At 46.0% G+C, this 23,314-nt stretch overlaps 1 protein-coding gene across 7 annotated transcripts in view; it reads left to right on the forward strand.

The window, feature by feature from the left end:
* Positions 1 to 2,193: 2,193 nt before the first annotated feature.
* The window catches only part of LOC121543027 (adhesion G protein-coupled receptor B1), a 103,176-nt gene continuing 82,055 nt past the window's right edge, over positions 2,194 to 23,314 (forward strand). For 4 of the 7 annotated variants that reach the window (XM_041852704.2, XM_041852706.2, XM_041852708.2 and 1 more), the window contains exon 1: positions 2,195 to 2,856. The gene's annotated coding sequence lies outside the window, so the exon portion shown is untranslated. Of the gene's footprint in view, positions 2,857 to 23,314 lie in introns of all 7 variants that reach the window. The other 3 variants (XM_041852703.2, XM_041852705.2, XM_041852707.2) reach the window with 1 other exon arrangement.

The raw sequence follows: 23,314 nt of genomic DNA on the forward strand, positions 1-23,314 counted from the left end.
AGGCACATATCCCTTCTGTAGAAGGAGAGAGAGAGAGAGAGAGAGAGAGAGAGAGAGAGAGAGAGAGAATAAAAAGGGGAAATGGGAAAGGGGAAAGGAAGGGGGATACCTAGTCAGTTGCAAAACTGAATGCATTCAACCAAAATGTGTCTTCTGCATTTAACCCAACCCCTCTGAATCAGAGGGGGGGGGGGTGAGAGACAAAGAAAGAGGGGGAGGTATTTGTTTAGGCCTTTTCCTATAGAAGTCTTTCAGATCTCCCTGGGTTTCACATCAGAAGGGATTCCCAGCTGTGTGGTCGAGCACAGTGGGAAGGGGGTTAAACCATTTGAACATGGTCAGTGTATGTGGAAGCCAAGCCTGGAATGGCACAGGAGGGAGGGGAGGAGAGAGGGGAGGTGGGAGGGGTCACATGCAGGCCTGCAGCTACGGTGCCAAGGTGGGTGTTGTCTCTCATAGCAGACATAAAAGGCAGGGACAGAACAGGAGCTGAATATTGACTACTTCCTCACTGCTGAAACGTTTTCCATTCAGGCTTCTGTAACTCTAAGTTACTGTAAAATGCAGCTTATATTGGCTAACATATTTGTGTTACTAAAGTGGCAGCCATAAAACGTGAACTTTACACCGTACACTAACACAGGTTGTTGAGTGGTTTGCAGCGTTTTTGTCTGGTTGTTTACATGTTGCATTGATTTTGTCAAAGCCGTTTGAGAATGCTAGGACAGGGAGTCATGTCCCTGAAAACATGATTTGGCAACATAGGTTTATTCATGTCTCAGCCATAGCCTACGACCCTTGAAGGAGGTGGACCTTCAACACCGTGAACCATCAGATCCAGGCACGCATCTCTGTGTGCCTGGTAGATATCTCAGCTTGGATGTCGGCCCACAACCTCAAGCTCAACCTCAGCAAGACGGAGCTGCTCTTCCTTACGGGGAAGGCCTGCCCGCCCAAAGATCTCTCCATCACCTCTCCACTCCACGGTGTCCCCCTCCCAGAGTGCAAAGAACCTTGGCGTGACCCAGGACAACACCCTGTCGTTCTCTATAAACATCAAAGCAGTGATTCCTGCAGGTTCATGCTCTACAACATCCGCAGAGTACGAACCTACCTCACACAGGAAGTGGCACGGGTCCTAATCCAGGTACTTGTCATCTCCCGTCTGGACTACTACTACTCGCTGTTGGCTGGGATCCCCGCTTGTGCCTTCAAATCCCTGCAACTTATCCAGAACGCTGCAGCACGCCTGGTGTTCAACTTTCCCAAGTTCTTCCATGTCACCCCGCTCCTCAGCACACTCCACTGGCGGCTTCCAGTCAAAGCTCGGATCCATTACAAGACCATGATAATTGCCTACGGATCAGCAAGAGGAACTGCCCCTCCCTACCTTCAGGCTCTGCTCAAACCCTACACCCCAACCCGAGGACTCCATTCTGCCTCCTCTAAATTCTTGGCCCTTCCACCCCCATGGGTGGGCAGCTCACGCTCATCCCAGTCCAAGCTCTTCTCTGTCCTGGCACCCCAATGGTGGAACCAGCTTTCCCCTGAAGCTTGGACAGCAGAGTCCCTGCCCATTTTCCGAAAACATTTGGAACCATACCTCTTCAAAGAGTTTGTTAAATAATCCCACAGCACCCCCGGGCGCGATGCTGTGGATGTTGATTTAAGGCAGACCCCCGCACCTCTCTGATTCAGAGTGTTTGGGTTAAATGCGGAAGACACATTTCAGTTGAATGCATTCAGTTGTACAACTGACTAGGTGTGTGTGTTGCACTTGATGTTGGTCTGTAGACACTCAATTTATCTTCGATTCAGATTAAACTATAGCTGCATCACATTGGCTACTTCAGACAAGACACCGTTACCTTCGTAAGGAACTAATCCTCGTTTGAAATGCCATGCGTAATTGCATCCAATCTAAACAGTTGTTATTTACGCTACATAACAGGATTTTACAAAACATGTAGGCTAATTCCAATAAATTAAAACGCAGCAAGAACTTCATCATGTCTTGAATAGATATTGCTTTGTAAAGAATATTTCGATACATCTACAAAACACAGTTGATCAAGGAAGGAACACTCTTTCGACAAATAATCCCATCGCGCACCTCTCTCTATTCTCTCTTGGGTTCTCTTGCATATTTCTCACCCCAACCCTCTTCGCTGTGGCTTATTCACTTCGGTGTGTCACCCACGCATTGTTCCGACTCCATCTCCAGAAGGGGGGGCTGCTGGGTATATGCGTTTGTGACGAACCCCAGGGCTTCAAAGACTGAAACCAGGTCCAGCGCGCGGACCGCAGACACACGGGCAAGGACATTCCAAAACTGGGATGAACGATGGGTGCTGCCTAAACGCTCGCACTGGAATCAAGACGAAACACCGCGAGCTCTCCTGATTTTACGCTTTGTTAGACCTTCACTTCACCTGGCGCCTGTGTCAATCGAATCCAGCGAAATTGGAGAATAACTTGATGACAAGGCTTCTACAATAAATTGGGATTTTAAAAAATATAGATTTTGCGAGCATCTCTTCAGAAACAGGGGGACCTTTGAATTTGGATCGACATACTGTTAAAAACCTACATGGATTGGATTTGTATTCATTTTACTCATTGGAACTTTGGAATAAATCGGGTTTGAATTGCAGGTCTGCTCAGACTTGTTAATTTCATCCAAATATCTATACTTTTTCCAATTACATTAGGCTATACATCGGCTACGGGCACTTGAAATAATAAATACAACGAACTAATTTTAATCAAGCTTGTGGAATTGTTGATTGTCTCTCGAAAGGATTTGAGCTTGGAACACGGAAGATATGCTTCAATGGAACTGTTAACTTTTTCAAGGTAAATATTACTTTAATTTAATATATAGACACCTCAAAGTAACGCGTTATTGTGACTTTCAACCGAATGTGCTATGTCAATAACATAGTGTTATATTAATCCGACATGGGATCTCTGCTTCTCGCATCTTCCCTTGAGGCAGTGGAGTTTTTAAGAATGAAACATTTGTGTTTGATAACATGTTTAGTGAATTCATTTTGCAGCACCATGGTTTTAAGATCATTCTCGTTGGTGACAGACTAGCAGCAAAGCCGAGGCGCTGGTCGGCAGTTTCAGACAGGCAAGGGATAGAAAATATCCGTCACTCATCACATCAACTTCTTCTAAACCCACTGGGCATTGCTCTTCTTTCCGTTCTGGTCCCTCCCAATTCGATTACTATAAGCTGTACTGCTTTGGAAATGGAGAACAGGGCCAGATGCATTTGCTCCGAGCAGTTTTTAGTGGTCCGGGTGTGGATTTAGGCAGTATAAACATGTCAAACAGACGCGCTCAGGGAATCACAGCGCGCCCGACTCCTAGCGCCCTTGCGGCAGCCGTGGTCTCTGGTAGGCTAGTCGCTGTCCAAGGTACCTATCCAGTATCTCCGACAGACTGGATAGCAAGGTCGCCACAACAAATATCTACTGTGATTTCATGAGTTTGACTAAACCCTAGTATTTAATTTTTGAGGAAATCAAAGGGGCCTTTTCCGGGATACAAATATGGCAAATATTTTTTATATGATTTTGGAGATGCCTTTGTTGTGCATATTGATTGTTTCTCAAAATTGTTGTTATTATCTGCCTTATTTGTCTAGGGAAGGAATACCTCGGTGGCTCTTTTTACCCTACTACCCGTGTCCTCTTGTCTCTGCGTTTGGAAGTAGCTGCACTTTGATAGACATGTAGCTCTCCATGGAATGAAAATTGCATTATTTGTGAACTCTACTCCACTTTTTAATTCCACACTTTCTTTATTTACTCACAAGTTCAATAGTCCTTACTTAGTAGCACATCATTTATTATAACAATATAGGCTATCCTATCCCTACATGCAGAATGAAATAACTTGCTGATGTTTGCAGTTATTCAGCCTGTGTTGATTTATGTGGCAATAACTTATAGCGATGTGGCATGCAGTGAAACATTCTACATGTTGGTAACGCAGTCATGCACTCTCTGCTTTGCGGATCAGTAGTCACTGAACACTTTTTGGTGAGTGTGTGATGTGCAACTGAAGCTTCTGTATAAATACAGTGTTTCCCCTAGTCCTAAATAGCACTTATGGCCGGCATACTTAATGCAACAATATCCTCCCCTATAGGGAAATAGGATGGTTCTAATATTTTCACCTAACCGCTTCTGGTGAAACTGCCCCATTTCCACCCCCTTAATGCAAGTGAAAGCTAAATGTCTCCGGACCAAGTCTACCTCTCTGTGTGTAGGGCTAAATGAAGCGTTCAATATCAAAGTGATCGAAAAGACAGAGAGGGGAAGAAGACTATTTGCAGGAGCCGAGAGAACTATTCGGTTCAATGAGCCCTGTGCTTTGCTGAAAGGATGTCTCTTGAAGAACAGAGCGAGAAATGCAATTGAAGTGTGTGTCTGTGTGTGTGTGTGTGTGTGTGTGTGTGTGTGTGTGTGCGTGCGTGTGTGTGTTTGTGTGACATAAGATAGATCATAGGTTAAAGTGATTGAGACTGAGAATTGGCATTACATATAGAGACAGTTATCTGAAAATATTTGTGCTCGGGAGAAAATATCGAGAAAAAGTGTGCATGGCTTTGGGGGTTAAGGATAAGGGTTAAACAGGAAGTTCCGTCTTCTTACGGTAGGGGGGAGTCTACAGACACTCAATTCCCTCCGCGGGGGAGACGGGACTAACGGAGCATTGCAGCGCCAGAAATGATTCCTGAGCACCGGGTGGGGTTCTCACGGGATCTCACCGGTGAAACGGAGCGAGTTGTGTCGGTGTAAAGACCTGTGTAGCCTACGTAGCTCTGTTCCTCCCATGTTTTAAATAGCAGTAAAGGTGTGAGATACCTCAACAGGTGAAGATGCAAGATGCATGAAAATCCCTGTTGAACAAAGCGTTAATATTTCACACAGGTTCCTATTATTTTTAAGTTTTAACAATATGGAGTAAATCTGGGCTAGTAGCCTTGTAATTACAATAAGAACACGGATGATGATACTTTTGTTTAACAATATTGTTATTAATTATATGATCACAATGATATGATATGATTTCAATGTCAGGGGAGTGAGGGGTGAACGGCGTTGAGGCACTGTTTTGGGTCTGACATCTTGATGCCTGTCCTTGCCTCACCATTCAAAATCTTCTCTACATTATCTTAGGACTACCACACCACTTTCAAGGAATTCAGGGATATCAGGTAGTGCCTGGTCCTGTAAGAGTAGGACTGGCCACACAGCCTGCAGCCACGGATATTAGTCTACTGTGACTCTTTTAGAAGACACAGGGATTATAAATAAGCCTCCACAGGAGCCTCCTGACTGGCAGGCAGGCAATCTTTGAGTCACGGACAGACTGGGCTGAGCAAGCAGAGCACACAGGCCCTTTGAGAAGCAACCATGCATGTCTTTTAACCTAGATGTCCTCCTTTGTTTTTGTATTTCGTATCCAAGCCGCCTCTGCAAATACTCCAGTCCCAACCTCCACCTCTCCTCTCCTCTCCTCTTTTCCTCTCCTCTCCTCCCTCCATCATCCCTTAGCCTTACATAAACCTGGGGTGTCTAAACCTCAGTGCCACCACACGCAACCTGAAATGGAAAAAACACAGTGGGATAGAGACCAGAGAGGGATGAAGAAACAGAGACAGAGGGATTGAAATAGAGGAGAGACGGGAGGGGAAGAAAGAGAAGGAGAGAGAAAGAAGATGGATTAAAGGCGAGCGAGAGAGCGAGGGTCCATAGAGAGAGTGTTTATGATGGAGACAGACATACCCAATCTGCCTCACACACACACACACACACACACACACACACACACACACACACACACACACACACACACACACACACACACACACACACACACACACATACACAGACCATGCTTTGGAGTAAGTGCACAGCTATCAGTCACCACTGAACAGACTGAGCACGCACACACAAAAAAACACACGCATTCACAACAGGCACAAACACAGGCACATGCATGCACATCTACAAACACACACATTCTCCACTCTAATTGGTTGCCTGAGCAACATGGTATCATTAAAAACACACACGCATGCACACACGTACACACACACACACACACACACACACACAGAAACCCTAGAGAGAAACACACATCTCCCTCCTCTTTAATGTTGGCCATAATGGTTTAATGACGGGACAGTGGAGAGTTCCATCGACCAAAGCGTTGAACTCTTGGAGGTTGCTGTCCAGATCATGCCTGTTCATTAGCTCGCCTAATTACTGTCTAAAATAGGGGCTAGGGATGCTGGGTGATGAAGCCTAGTCAACATGCATTGTGAGGATGCAGGGCCAGGGAGGGGAACTCAGGGCGAGGGCAGGCAACAGTTACAAAGTCCACACGTTACACTATGAGACTGACCAATGAGGCTCACTAACTCTGACCATCATCACAACATCAAACAGAGTGATGATATCCATCCTTTGAGACAGACATGCTTGTTTGTGTTTTCGTGTTTGGGCCTGTTGTGTGAAGCGGTCGTAAGGCTTTCTCATTAAACATTTACCCTTCTCTGATGCTAGCTCACCATCACGCAAGGATAGAGTCTTTAGTTGGCCCATCACTGGGCTTGTCGTGTGTTTTGGAGCAAAACATGATGAAGCAATATGAGCTCAGAGGAAAAGTAAAGTAACGTTATTATAAACTGTATGCCAAGGAATGTTTTTGTTGTTTAATGAATTGGATCTCACTTTCTCTTTCATGCTCTTGAACAGCTGATCAAACAGGCTCTGAATTGCATTGCAGTAAGACATGGTATTGAATTAGCAGGAGTTCTTTTGCCTGCTATTTTCATCCTGGTGTTCAGTGGTGGTGAGAGAGAAACACCCTCACACCTCTTATACATGTGTGTGTGTTTGTGTATGTGTGCGTGTGTGTGTGTGTGTGTGCGCGTGTGTGCGTGAGTGTGTGTGTGGAGAGAGAAACAACCTCACACCTCTTATACATGTGTGTGTGGGTGTGTTTGTGTGGAGAGAGAAACACCCTCACACCTCTTGTACGTGTGTATGTGTTTGTGTATGTGTGCGTGTGTGTGTGTGTGTGTGTGTGTGTGTGTGTGTGTGTGTGTGTGTGTGTGTGTGTGTGTGGAGAGAGAAACAACCTCACACCTTTCTGATACTTCTGTCTGTCTGCATGTCTGGAGTGTTTAAATTACATTGTGACTCGTTAAAGATCAGGGGGGTCTGGTAAGATAAAGGACTATATATGTGTGTGTGTGTGTGTGTGTGTGTGTGTGTGTGTGTGTGTGTGTGTGTGTGTGTGTGTGTGTGTGTGTGTGTGTGTGTGTGTGTGTGTGCGTGTGTACCCATACTGAATGTGCATGTGTAATGAGTCCCTAAAACAGAATGTACACTTGAGCCATGCATCATTGTATCACTCCAATACAATGTGAGGCTTTGTTAGAAAACATTTTTTAGACTAAGTTTTAGACTACTGACAGCACGTTTGTGTGTCTGTTAGGGGTTGCTGTGAGTGTGAATCATTGTAATGTAAAATAAGTCAGGGTAAAGTTGTAGTCTTGTATGAGAAGCATTTCTTTGTTTGCAACAGGAAGCAGGCATGTACTGTAGGCAGGACTACAGGGTTTGAAGGAGAGAAATGACACAGAAATTAGATACACAGAGACAGACACAGGCATGCTCTCTCTTTCATTCTCTCTCTCTCACACACACACACACACACACACACACACACACACACACACACACACACACACACACACACACACACACACACACACACACACACACACACACACATACACACACACACATAAACACACACTGTACACACATACTGTACACAGATGCTCTGGCGTAGAAATCACAGATGGCTGTCTTTCTGCTTCCTCCACAGTTTTCTTTCAGGGGTTGTGACCTTCTGTTGGGGTAGAGAACAGCCCAGAATGTCACTTCTACTGGATGGGTTTTTTACATTAATCTATCTGTATTTTAGCTTTCTATTTTAGCCTTCTGTTTATGTGGACTGTTTTAGATTCATTTTGAAAAATACATTTTGTTGATACAACTTTATCACAAATTGTGGTTATACAGGATATCTATCAATCAATCAATCAAATTTTATTCATAAAGCCCTTTCTACATCAGCAGATGTCACAAAGTGCTATACAGAAACCCAGCCTAAAACCCCAAACAGCAAGCAATGCTGTGTCTACATTAGAGCTACATTTACATGTACATTTCCATATACAAATTGCAATTATGTTTGTTCATACTGGTTGTTCTTTTCTTAAAAAAAAAAAAAAGTGAATTCTTCTTATTAACTTACATTTTGTTTGCAAAACCCAATGATAAAAGACAGGTTATTGGAACCAATGATTTCTCCCCAGTCTGTCTGTATACTCCCTGATGAGAACAAGGCATGGTTGTGCTTTGATCTCAAGTCCCATTGATCATCTGTATCAGAGACCACATCTCAGTGAGTCACCATTCAATCCCTTCTGATTCCTCTATGAGCTTGTTAGCCTAGCGTCAACACAGGAACTCATCAGAGTTACCGCTATTCTCCACTGTAATTGGTTGCCTGAGCAACATGGTATCATTAAAATCATTAAAATGCTGAAAGCTGTATCATTAGAAAATGTCAAAATGCTGAAAGCTGTTGTACATAGGATCAAATAATAGGTTTTTATTTTTGGAAGTTGGCATGTAGTCTATCTCACTTTCATATAGCGGAGGATTAATTTGATAATGGACTTGAAAGTGAGCAGGGTTGCAACATTTCTGGAACATTCAATAAATTCCCTGGTTTTCCCCAAATCCCACTAAGCCCAACCAGGATTTCTGGAAAAAACAGGATTTCTGGAAAAACAGGGAATTTATTGAAAGTTCCAGGAATTTTGCAACCCTAAAAGTGAGTATTATTATAGGCTACAGATGTTTTAAGCTAGTCCATATTGGAATTATAACACTGAGTGGTAGCATTCGGAATCATACTTCATTCTACCTGTTGCAACAGAAAAGAGAGGATGAGGATATAGTAAGGTTTATTTGAGCTTGTACACATTCACAGCTGAAAGCTGAATTACAGTGTACAGACAAAAGGAAAGAAAAATACGATTCTAGGGGGAAATGAAGAGTTGATATTGATAAAGTAGAATTAGCAAAGTAAATGTCTGATTGTGTACCATAGTATGTTATGATGTTCTATGTCTTAATATTGATATATATATATATATATATATATATATATATATATATATATATATATATATATATATATATATATTATATAAAGTATGTGATATTTATTGATAGGGGTGTCCTGAGGGTTGGGTGCTGTTTTTGTATGTTGGGTGTGATTTGGGCGTCATACACCCTACATTAGTGAAGGGGCACTGATATCCATATTTATTGTCTTTGACCATATTCTCTGTATATCTTGTATATTATTTCCAGAAAAAATACATAGCTTCAGTCTCAATGGACACAGTACTTTATTGATCCTCATAGTGGGAATCTGTTTGTTTAGTTAATGTTGTCAATTAGTAAGGTGATGCTCTGCATGGTTTTACAGGCAGGCAACTGATCTACTAGATGGGTATCATGCTGTGTAAATGTGCTTAGAAAACCCAATGATAAAAGACAGGTTATTGGAACCAATAATTTCTCCCCAGTCCGTATGTATACTCCCTGATGAGAACAAGGCATGGTTGTGCTTTGATCTCAAGTCCCATAGATAATAATCTGTATCAGAGACCACATCTCAGTGAGTCTCCATTCAATCCCCTCAAATTCCTCTATGAGCTAGTTAGCCTAGCGTCAACACAGGAACTCATCAGAGTTACCTCTACTCTCCACTCTAATTGGTTGCCTGAGCAACATGGTATCATTAAAATCATTAAATTCATTAAAATGCTGAAAGCTGCATCATTAGAAAATGTACAAATGCTGAAAGCTGTTGTCCATAGGAGCAAAGAATATGCTTTTATTTTTGGAAGTTGGCATGTAGTCTATCTCACTTTCATATAGTGGAGGATAATGGACTTGAAAGTGAGCAGGGTTGCAAAAATCCTGGAACTTTATTAAATTCCCTGTTTTTTTTTCTTCAGAAATCCCAGATGGAGGTTTCCTGGAATCAGGAGGGAATAACCAGGAAATCTGGAATCCTCCAACCAGGATTTCTGGAAAACCAGGGAATTTATTGAAAGTTCCAGGAATTTTGCAACCCTAAAAGTGAGTATTATTATAGGCTACAGATGTTTTAAGCTAGTCCATATTGGAATTATAACACTGAGTGGTAGCATTCGGAATCATACTTCATTCTACCTGTTGCAACAGAAAAGAGAGGATGAGGATATAGTAAGGTTTATTTGAGCTTGTACACATTCACAGCTGAAAGCTGAATTACAGTGTACAGACAAAAGGAAAGAAAAATACGATTTTAGGGGGAAATGAATTGATATAGATAAAGTAGAATTAGCATAAATGTCTGATCGTGTGACATAGTATGTTATAATGTTCTACGTCTGAATACTTATGCAAATAAGATATTTCAGATTTTTATTTTTAATAAATTTGCAACAATTTCTAAAAACCTGTTTTCGCTTTGTCATTATGGGGTATTGTGTGTAGATTGATGAGTGAAAAAATGAATTTAATCAATTTTAGAATAAGGCTATAACATAACAAAATGTGCAAAAAGTCAAGGAGTCTGAATACTTACCTGTCAAATGTTTGGACACACCTACTCATTGAAGGGTTTTTCTTTATTTTTACTATTTTCTACATTGTAGAATAATAGTGAAGACATCAAAACTATGAAATAACACATATGGAATCATGTAGTAACCAAAAAAGTGTTAAACAAATCAAAATATGTTTTAAATTTGAGATTCTTCAAATAGCCACCCTTTGCCTTGATGACAGCTTTGCACACTCTTGCCATTCTCTCAACCAGCTTCATGAGGTAGTCACCTGGAATGCATTTCAATTAACAGGTGTGCCTTCTTAAAAGTTAATTTGTGGAATTTCTTTCCTTCAGTTGTGTTGTGACATGGTAGGGGGGTATACAGAAGATAGCCCTATTTGGTAAAATACCAAGTCCATATTATGGCAAGAACAGCTCAAATAATCAAAGAGAAACGACAGTCCATCATTACTTTAAGACATGAAGGTCAGTCAATATGGAACATTTCAAGAACTTTGAAAGTTTCTTCAAGTGCAGCCACAAAAACCATCAAGTGCTGTGATGAAAATGGCTCTCATGAGGACCGCCACACATTTTAGCTTTCTATTTTAGCCTTCTGTTTATGTGGACTGTTTTAGATTCATTTTGAATACATTTTGTTGATACAACTCTATCACAAATTGCTGCAGAGGATAAGTTCATTAGAGTTACCAGCCTCAGAAATTGCAGTCCAAATAAATGCTTCACAGAGTTCAAGTCACAAACACATCTCAACATCAACTGTTTAGAGGGTATTGTGTGAATCAGGCCTTCATGGTCGAATTGCTGCAAAGAAACCACTACTAAAGGACACCAATAAGAAGACGAGACCTACTTGGGCCAAGAAACACGAGCAATGGACATTAGACCGGTGGAAATTTGTCCTTTGGTCTGGAGTCCAAATTGGATAATTTTTGTCTTTGTGAGACGCGATGCGGGTGATCTCCGCATCTGTGGTTCTCACAGTACTGCATGGAGGAGGAGGTGTGGAGGTGTGGAGGTGCTTTGCTGGTGACACTGTCTATGATTTATTTAGAATTCAAGGCACACTTAACCAGCATGGCTACCACAGCATTCTGCAGTGAAACGCCATCCCATCTGGTTTGGGCTTAGTGGGACTATCATTTGTTTTTCAACAGGACAATGACCCAACGCATCTCCAGGCTGTGTAAGGGCTATTTTACCAAGAAGGAGAGTGATGGAGTGCTGCATCAGATGACCTGGTTTCTACAATCTCCTGACCTCAACCCAATTGAGATGGCTTGGGATGAGTTGGACGGCAAAGTGAAGAAAAAGCAGCCAACAAGTGCTCAGCATATGTGGGAACTCCTTCAAGACTGTTGGAAAAGCATTCCAGGTGAAGCTGGTTGAGAGAATGCCAAGAGTGTGCAAAGCTGTCATCAAGGCAAAGGGTGGCTATTTGAAATCTAAAATATATTTTGATACGTTTAACACTTTTTTGGTTACTACATGATTCCATACAGTGAGGGAAAAAAGTATTTGATCCCCTGCTGATTTTGTACGTTTGCCCACTGACAAAGAAATGATCAGTCTATAATTTTAATGGTAGGTTTATTTGAACAGTGAGAGACAGAATAACAACAAAAAAATCCAGAAAAACACATTTCAAAAATGTTATAAATTGATTTAAATGTTAATGAGGGAAATAAGTATTTGACCCCCTCTCAATCAGAAAGATTTCTGGCACCCAGGTGTCTTTTATACAGGTAACGAGCTGAGATTAGGAGCACACTATTAAAGGGAGTGCTCCTAATCTCAGCTTGTTACCTGTATAAAAGACACCTGTCCACAGAAGCAATCAATCAATCAGATTCCAAACTCTCAACCATGGCCAAGACCAAAGAGCTCTCCTAGGATGTTAGGGACAAGATTGTAGACCTACACAGGGCTAGAATGGGCTACAAGACCATCGCCAAGCAGCTTGGTGAGAAGGTGACAACAGTTGGTGCGATTATTTGCAAATGGAAGAAACACAAAATAACTGTCAATCTCCCTCGGCCTGGGGCTCCATGCAAGATCTCACCTCGTGGAGTTGCAATGATCATGAGAACGGTGAGGAATCAGCCCAGAACTACACGGGAGGATCTTGTCAATGATCTCAAGGCAGCTGGGACCATAGTCACCAAGAAAACAATTGGTAACACACTACGCTGTGAAGGACTGAAATCCTGCAGCGCCTGCAAGGTCCCCCTGCTCAAGAAAGCACATATACAGGGCCGTCTGAAGTTTGCCAATTAACATCTGAATGATTCAGAGGAGAACTGGGTGAAAGTGTTGTGGTCAGATGAGACCAAAATCGAGCTCTTTGGCATCAACTCAACTCGCCGTGTTTGGAGGAGGAGGAATGCTGCCTATGACCCCAAGAACACCATCCCCACCGTCAAACATGGAGGTGGAAACATTATGCTTTGGGGTTTTTTTTCTGCTAAGGGGACAGGACAACTTCACTGCATCAAAGAGACGATGGATGGGGCCATGTACCGTCAAATCTTGGGTGAGAACCTCCTTCCCTCAGTCAGGGCATTGAAAATGGGTTGTGGATGGGTATTCCAGCATGACAATGACCCAAAACACACAGCCAAGGCAACAAAGGAGTAGCTCAAGAAGAAGCACATTAAGGTCCTGGAGTGGCCTAGCCAGTCTCCAGACCTTAATCCCATAGAAAATCTGTGGAGGGAGTTGAAGGTTCGAGTTGCCAAACGTCAGCCTCGGAACCTTAATGACTTGGAGAAGATCTGCAAAGAGGAGTGGAACAAAATCCCTCCTGAGATGTGTGCAAACCTGGTGGCCAACTACAAGAAACGTCTGACCTCTGTGATTGCCAACAAGGGTGTCAAGGGGTGCTGAAGGTGGGTGTGGTGCATGAATCAAGCGCAGGACGCAGAAGCTCAGTCCAAAAGACTTTAGTGCAATATTCACGTAGAAAATAAGCACAATAAGCCCGAAGTCGAGATCACGGCGCACACAGGCGTCAAACAAACGGCGCACTAACATGTGCGAAAAAACCTCTCCAAAACACTGGAGGGAAGTACGTAGCTCCAACACGAAAACAGAAGAGCAATCACACACAAAGACAAACACAACCAACGAGAACTAAATAGGACACTAACGAGGACTAACAAGACACAGGTGTACAACATAAAGACAAAACCAAACGAACATGAAACATAGATCGGTGGTAGCTAGTACTCCGGGGACGACGACCGCCGAAGCCTGCCCGAACCAGGAGGAGGAGCAGCCTCGGCCGAAACCGTGACAGTACCCCCCCCTTGACGCGCGGCTCCAGCCATGCGCCGACCCCGGCCTCGGGGACGACCAGGAGGACGCGGAGCAGGGCGCGCGGGATTGTCCCGGTGGAACTCCGACAGGAGAGATGGGTCTAGGATGTCCCTCCGTGGCACCCAGCACCGCTCCTCCGGGCCGTACCCCTCCCACTCCACGAGATACTGGAGACCCCCCATCCGGCGTCTGGAGTCCAAGATGGACCGAACGGTGTACGCCGGAGCCCCCTCGATGTCCAGTGGGGGCGGAGGAGTCTCTCCTATCTCATTGTCCTGGAGTGGACCAGCTACCACTGGCCTGAGAAGAGACACATGGAACGAGGGGTTAATATTGTTATACTCAACAGGTAGATGTAACCTATAACACACCTCGTTCAATCTTCTCAGGACTTTAAAGGGCCCCACAAACCGCCGACCCAGCTTCCGGCAGGGCAGGCGGAGGGGTAGGTTTCTGGTAGAGAGCCAGACTCGATCTCCGGGTGCGTACACCGGCCCCTCACTGCGGTGGAGATCGGCGCTCGCCTTGTGACGAAGGACGGCCCGCTGCAGGTGGACGTGGGCAGCGTTCCACGTCTCTTCCGAGTGCCTCATCCAATCATCCACCGCAGGGGCCTCGATCTGGCTCTGCTGCCACGGTGCCAGAACTGGCTGGTAACCTAACACACATTGGAAGGGGGTTAGGTTGGTAGAGGAGTGGCGGAGAGAGTTCTGGGCCATCTTGGCCCAGGGAATGTACCGTGCCCACTCCTCAGGCCGGTCCTGGCAATACGACCTCAGAAACCTACCCACATCCTGGTTGACACGTTCTACCTGCCCGTTACTCTCCGGGTGGTACCCTGAGGTAAGGCTAACCGAGACCCCCAAACGCTCCATGAACGCTCTCCAAACACGGGAGGTAAACTGGGGGCCTCAATCAGACACTATATCCTCGGGTACCCCGTAATGCCGGAAGACGTGGGTAAATAGGGCCTCAGCGGTCTGTAGGGCAGTAGGAAGACCCGACATAGGGAGAAGACGACAGGCCTTAGAGAACCGGTCCACAACGACCAGGATGGTGGTATTCCCCTGAGAGAGGGGAAGGTCTGTCACAAAATCCACCGAGAGGTGGGACCATGGTCGTTGTGGAACGGGCAGGGGTTGTAACTTACCCTGGGCAGATGTCGGGGCGCCTTACACTGGGCGCACACCGAGCAGGAGGAGACATAAACCCTCACATCCCCTAGCCAAAGTAGGCCACCAGTATTTAGTGCTAAGGCAATGCACTGTCCGGCCAATACCCGGATGTCCAGAGGAGGGTGACGTGTGAGCCCAGTAAATGAGTCGATCCCGAATCTCGAGCGGAACGTACTTCCGACCCTCAGGACACTGTGGAGGGCTGGGGTCGGTACGCAACGCTCGCTCGATTTCGGCATCGACCTCCCACACCACCGGTGCCACAAGGCAAGACTCCGGTAGTATGGGAGTAGGCTCAACGGACCTCTCCTCCGTGTCATACCGCCGGGACAGTGCATCTGCCTTACCATTCTGGGACCCAGGGATGTACATGATTTTAAATACGAACCTGGTGAGAAACATACTCCATCGAGCCTGGCGAGGGTTCAGTCTCCTCGCTGCCCGGATGTACTCCAGGTTCCGATGGTCAGTCAAAATGAGGAAAGGGTGTTGAGCCCCCTCAAGCCAATGCCTCCACACCTTAAGGGCTTGAACTACAGCTAACAGCTCCCTGTCCCCAACGTCATAGTTACGCTCCGCCGGGCTGAGCTTCTTTGAGTAAAAAGCACAGGGGCGGAGTTTAGGTGGCGAGCCGGACCGTTGAGAGAGAACGGCCCCTATACCTGCCTCAGACGCGTCCACCTCAACCTGAAAGGGTAATGCGGGATCCGGATGCGCCAGCACCGGAGCCGACGTAAACAGGTCCTTCAGTCTCCCAAAGGCCCTGTCCGCATCAGCTGACCACTGCAGGCGCACCGGACCCCCTTTCAGAAGGGACATGATGGGAGCTGCCACCTGTCCAAAACCCCGGATAAACCTCCGGTAGTAATTCGCAAAGCCCAAGAACTGCTGCACCTCTTTTACAGTGGTTGGGGTTTGCCAATTATGCACAGCGGACACACTATCCACCTCCATTCTCACCCCTGACGCGGACAACCGATAACCCAAAAAGGAGACCGACTCCTGGAAAAACAGACATTTCTCTGCCTTGACATATAGGTCGTGCTCCAACAGCCTCCTCAATACACGACGCACCAGGGTTACATGCTCGGCTCGGGTAGACGAGTACACCAGAATATCATCAATGTACACGACCACCCCTTGTCCCTGCATATCCCGGAAAATGTCATCTACGAAGGATTGGAAGACTGATGGAGCATTCATCAACCCATATGGCATGACAAGATACTCTAAATGACCTGACGTGGTACTAAACGCTGTCTTCCATTCGTCGCCCTCCCTAATGCGCACCAAGTTATTCGCGCTCCTGAGATCCAGTTTTGTGAAAAACCGCGCTCCATGCAATGACTGCGTCATGGTCGCAATCAGAGGGAGTGGATCACTGTATTTCACAGTAATCTGATTGAGACCACGGTAGTCAATGCACGGGCGCAACCCTCCATCTTTATTTTTCACAAAAAAAGAAGCTCAAGGAGGCGGGAGAAGTGGAGGGCCGAATGTATCCCTGTCTCAAAGATTCGGCTATGTAAGTCTCCATAGCTTTTCTCTCCTCTTGAGACAAAGGATACACATGGCTCCGTGGGAGCGCTGCTCCTGCCTGGAGATCAATCGCACAATCCCCCTGTCTATGAGGAGGCAACTGCGTCGCCCTAGTTTTGCTAAACACGAGAGCTAAATCCCCATATTCAGGCGGAATGTGCAGTGCGGGCACTTGGTTTGGACTTTCCACCGAAGTCGCCCCACGGAAACACCCAGACTTCGCCCCTCGCACTGAGCAGACCACCCATCGAGAGCCCTCTGTTGCCACGAAATAGCAGGGTTATGGGTGTAACCAGGGGAATTCCCAGCACCACTGGGTACGCAGGAGAGTCGATCAGATACAGCTGTATAGTCTCTTCATGACCCCCCTGCGCACACACATCCTAAGTGGCGCTGTGATCTCCCCTAATCAACCCCGACCCCAACGGGCGGCTATCTAAGGCATGAACGGGAAAAGGTTTGTCAACAGGTAGGAGAGGGATCCCTAAATCTAAACAAAACTTCCGATCAACAAAATTCCCAGCTGCGCCTGAATCTACTAGCGCCTTATGATGGGAATGAGGTGCAACCTGTGGAAAACAAACAGGTATACAAAAGTGCGCAACAGAAAGCTCTGGGTAAGTGGGACGTCTACTCACCTGGGAGGCCCCCCCAGTGCGTGGCCTGTCGTCTTCTCCCCCGGAGAACCCTCCCCAGCACCTGGCCGCAGTGTGCCCTCCACGACCGCACTTGGTGCAGGAGACAGGCCCCCTCGGGCTCCTCCTCCTCCTTTCTCTAGCGCCGGCACCCCCGAGCTCCATAGGGCTCGGCTCGGAGGTGCCGGAGGGCGGAATGGACGGACCCCACTCGGGACGTCCACGGGTGGCCAGACGGATGGACATATCGACCAACTGGTCGAAGGTAAGATGGGTATCCCTGCAGGCCAACTCACGTTGAACGTCCTCCCGTAGGCTACATCGAAAATGGTCGATGAGGGCCCGTTCATTCCACCCTGCGTCTGCCGCTAGAGTCCGGAACTCTAGAGCAAACGCCTGTGCTCTCCTCCTCCCCTGTCTCAAGTGGACTAGACGCTCCCCCGCCGCTTTGCCCTCAGGTGGATGGTCGAACACGGCCTTGAAGCGACGGGAGAACTCGGCGTAGGAGATGGTGTTGGCGTCCATCTTCCTCCACTCGGCGTTAGCCCACTCCAACGCCTTGCCCGTGAGACAGGAGATGAGGGCGGAAACGCTCTCGTGTCCCGAGGGCACCGGGTGTACAGTGGCCAGGTAGAGCTCCACCTGCAGGAGGAACCCCTGACACCCGGCAGCTGTTCCGTCATACGCCCTCGGGAGCGAGCCGAATCCCCCTGGGTTCCGGACCTGGGACTGGTGGACCGGCCGATGGGGTTGGCAGGGTAGGTGGAGGCGTGGGTACCCCGCTGGCCTCCCATCGGTGCAAGGTGTTGATGACGTCCTGTAGAGCGGTCCCCAGTTGTCGTATCTGGTCATCTTGGCCGCGGACATGCTCCTCGAGCGACTCAGGCGTAACTGCAGATCCTGCTGATTCCATTCTGGTGTGTGATTCTGTCAAGGGGTGCTGAAGGTGGGTGTGGTGCATGAATCAAGCGCAGGACGCAGAAGCTCAGTCCAAAAGACTTTAGTGCAATATTCACGTAGAAAATAAGCACAATAAGCCCGAAGTCGAGATCACGGCGCACACAGGCGTCAAACAAACGGCGCACTAACATGTGCGAAAAAACCTCTCCAAAACACTGGAGGGAAGTACGTAGCTCCAACACGAAAACAGAAGAGCAATCACACACAAAGACAAACACAACCAACGAGAACTAAATAGGACACTAACGAGGACTAACAAGACACAGGTGTACAACATAAAGACAAAACCAAACGAACATGAAACATAGATCGGTGGTAGCTAGTACTCCGGGGACGACGACCGCCGAAGCCTGCCCGAACCAGGAGGAGGAGCAGCCTCGGCCGAAACCGTGACAAAGGGTTTTGCCAACAAGTACTAAGTCATGTTTTGCAGAGGGGTCAAATACTTATTTCCCTCATTAAAAATAAAATCTATGTATAACATTTCTGAAATGCGTTTTTCTGGATTTTTTGTTGTTGTTGTTCTGTCTCTCACTGTTCAAATAAACCTACCATTAAAATTATAGACTGATCATGTCTTTGTCAGTGGGCAAATGTACAAAATCAGCAGGGGATCAAATACTTTTTTCCCCTCACTGTATGTGTTATTTCATAGTTTTGATATCTTCACTATTATACTACAATGTAAAAAATAGTAAAAATTAAGAAAAACCCTTGAATGAGTAGGTGTGTCCAAACCTTTGACTGGTACTGTATATTTATTTATTGATAGGGGTGTCCTGAGGGTTGGGTGCTGTTTTTGTATGTTGGGTGTGATTTGGGCGTCATACACCCTACATTAGTGAAGGGGCACTGATAGCCATATGTATTGTCTTTGACCTTATTCTCTGTATATCTTGTTTATTCTGGACACTACTTTATTGATCCCCATAGTGGGAATCTGTTTGTTTAGATGCATGGTTTTACAGGCGACTGTTCTACTAGATGGGTATCATGCTGTGTAAATGTGCAGTGCTTAGAAAAATCAGATACTTAGCTGCTATTGTTGTGTCTGGTCTGTATAATCTGGAGTCTGCACTGTTGGATAATCACAGCATGTTTATGCATATTGTAATGGCTCCAAAATATTGAAGCAACATTGAAAGTCCTGCAGTAATTTCCCTATAATCATAGTCCGATGCATTTCCCATCGCCACTATCCTATTCTAGAGTTTCCAAGCAGATGTTAGCTAGCGCTCAGCTGCGGAAGGATTGTCATGATCTTATATAAAGGAATAAAAAGCAGCCCCAACCAAACGCCTGTATCAGATCCTGAGTACATCTGTTAGTAATTTGTCTTCTATTAGTTGGTATGTTTACTACATACTGTGTTTGTTTCTACAACAGAAAAGTGAAAACATCTGGTCCAGAAGTGCTGACTGTCCATTCTTCCAAAGTCAGCTACTATGTGAAGTGAAGCATGTTCTCCTGTGACCTCAGATGTTCCGTTCCATTTAGTCCAACATGTTTTTGTTTTTTAGAGGACGCTAGCTGCAGCTGAGAGTGTGGACTGTGGGTATAGGCCTCCTGGGCATGTTGTGTAGTTTGGGTGCTCTTGAGGGTCCCTATAATAGTGAATAGGGTCCGTTGCCTATGTGTGGCATTTAGGACATTGCCTATGTGTGTTTGGTAAATCATTAGAGATTTAGTGTTAATCTCCTCTCCTCTCCTCTCCTCTCCTCTCCTCTCCTCTCCTCTCCTCTCCTCTCCCTCTCCTCTCCTCTCCTCTCCTCTCCTCTCCTCTCCTCTCCTCTCCTCTCCTCTCCTCTCCTCTCCTCTCCTCTCCTCTCCTCTCCTCCCCTTCCCTCTGTGCCCTTCTCTGTATCTCTGTGGAGGACAGTGTTGATGGATGTGCTGGGTCAGTGTGGAGTGTTTGATAGTGATAGCCTCTGTCCCTGCTCAGACAGTGTACTTGTCACTCTTATCTTTCTCTGCCCTCCCTCTCTATCTCCCTAACTTTCCTCAGACACTCTCTGGATTACTGCCAGTAGTCTGAGGATACTGAGGCTGAACATTCCTTTGTGGGATGATTGGATCATGTGGATATACTGTAGGGGGTAGTGGCGTGATGGTTGTGGAGTATAAATAAGTAGATGTGGAGGGATGGATAGAGGGATGGGGTGAGTAAGAGGGATAGAGGCAGAGAGAGAGGCAGACTGATAGTGTCACTGGATCATTCATGTAATGTTATCTGCATAGCCATGTGGTGTACAGAGTCAATAATTGATCTGTTATCTGCAACAACAACAAAAAAAAGGGAGGTAATATGCATACCCTCCTGGTGCATATTTTCGGTTTTCTATCATCTAATGCATTCAGTATTTGTGTTTTGGGAAAAGCAATGCGTCCCATGCTGCTATGACAACCTTGCAATTATATTAGATGACCAGAGTAATAGAGGGGTAGAATTGGAGGGATTTGGTTTGAAGGAAGGACAGCTAGTCCTGTAGATGTTGTTGTTTAGTGGCAGTGGGGTCAGGGTTTGGTGATACAGAGGACTATAGGTCTCTGTCTGGCAGTGGGCACGCACGCACGCACACACACGCACACACACAGACACACACACACGCACACACACACACTCACACTCACACAAACACACACACACACACACACTCACACAAACACACACAGTTGGCATCCTCTCACCAGGCTTGTCAAGGCAGTGTAATCAGCCATATTCACCATGGGGCTCTGCCAGGCCCAGAGCTGGCACTGCATATACACCCCTATTCTACTAATGTCACCAGAGCTCGGTGTGTGTGTGTTTGTATCACCGTCCCCTCCACACACACTTACACAACTACTCTGCGGCACATCCCATAACATTCCCACATGACCATCCAGCTCCCTGGGGTTATATGGAATAAGAGACAGAAGTACATTGCCGCTGGATACATATGGAAGATGTATTTTTTGGTGGGGTACATATGGATGAAGCCGGGAAGATTTCTATTCCTTTCCCAATGCAGGAAGATGCACATTGCATTTCAGTATGTATGAGTAGATATGCATAGCCTTTGGGTACATATGGAATCAGAGATATCAGAAGCATATTACACAGAAGGCCTGTATAGCCGTACAGGATACATGGTCTAACCCTTGGGGAGAGAACTGTGATGAAGCTTTAGTAATAGTTGTTAGCGTTGGGTAATTGTGCCCCAAAGGCATGTCATGTTTTTGTTTTTTTGATGATGAGCAATATTACACTAAATCCTTCTGGCATGGTAAAAGAGAGACCGAGGGATGCAGTGAGAGGGAGAGAGAAAGAGAGGGAGAGGGAAATGGAGAGGGAATAGGAGAGAGCGAAAAGAGAGGGAGAGAAGGTGAGGGAGAAGGAGAGAGAGAAAGAGAGAGAAAGGGAGTCTAGGCAATTGGTTGTCCAGAGCTCATGTTGTAAGTGTTAAAAGAGAAGGAAAGATGAAGACAGAACAGAAAATGAGATAGGCTCTCTATTTACTCTGCTATCACATACACATACACGTACACACACACACACACACACACGCACACACGCACACACGCACACACACACACACACACACACACACACACACACACACACACACACACACACACAGTGAGTTATTTTAGTTAAGAGCTCATTTATTTGTTTGTGTGTGTGTGAGCCGTTTGCAATCGTTAGGCTGCAGGTGCCAGTCGTAAATATTCTGCCAATGATTTGTAGTATACTCTATATGGATATCTGCCCCTCCCTGGGAGCCCCAGACTAAAATAGGCTTTGTTTGGCAGCTCAGCACTTGTAAATCTGCCTGTGACATTTTGATAGCGGACGACACACCGGGGGGAGAGCAAATATCATTAGGGGAGGGCAGGATTAAAATCTGTCACTCAAAGACTCCATTATCGACACAATGAGCATGAGGCGCTCCGGGCAGACGTCGCCATCGCCGGGAGACAGACAGACAGAGCCATCAGCAAGTTAAACGACAGGAAAATAAAACAAGAAAGGGATGGAGTTTAAAGGGGATGAGAAGGTGTGAACTTGGGGGGGTGTGGTCTTGTCAGTCAGGGTAGTCGTGGGTAAACAGAAAGTCGTAAATATTTCAGCCGTCATGGCAGAGTGTGGACAGCTGGTCCCTTCTGAATGGTAATGAAGGAAGAGGAGGAGAGAGAGAGACCGTCTCAATAGAGCCCTTCAGTCCTGGACTGGGAACCTCTACTGCCTGCATGCCCACACACACACACACACACACACACACGCACACACACACACACACACACACACACATAGGCACGTATACATTTGCATGCACGAGCACACACACACACGCATGCGCACACATACACAAAATCACAGACCTGTGGGGCCCCAGCTGAGTGGAGAGTCCCACAGGACAGGGCTGCACTGTGTGTCCTCATTGTGGCCTCTCTATTCCCAGGCCTCTGGTCTCTCTGGTCTCTTTGGCCTCTCTCTCTATTCCCAGGCCTCTGGTCTCTCTGGTCTCTCTGGTCTCTCTCTATATTCCCAGGCCTCTGGTCTCTCTGGTCTCTCTGGTCTCTCTCTCTATTCCCAGGCCTTTGGTCTCTCTCTCTCTAACTTTCTAATACTCTAGTGTCCCTAAGGGGCCCATGATAAAGCCTACCCAAAGCCTAGTCATCAGCCTATTATTTATACTCAAAGCCCCATCATTCTAGTCATCATACTCAAAAGCCTGGTTAGTCATCAGTCTCAAGGCCTAGTCATCTCTGGACCTTCTACTGACTTCCATTGCTCTTTGTCATCATCACTTGTTTATGTAACTTTACATCAGGGGTAGACTACATTCAGCCGCGGGACAATTTTTGCGGAACATAACTATAATCGTTTGTACACTGCAAATGACCACAATTTAGGCCAAAAAAAGATTGAATTACAAAAAATATACATAAAATGTAATACCTTGATTACAT

Source organism: Coregonus clupeaformis, chromosome 28 (genome assembly GCF_020615455.1).
Source record: "Coregonus clupeaformis isolate EN_2021a chromosome 28, ASM2061545v1, whole genome shotgun sequence".
In the NCBI taxonomy this organism is placed as follows: Eukaryota; Metazoa; Chordata; class Actinopteri; order Salmoniformes; family Salmonidae; genus Coregonus; species Coregonus clupeaformis.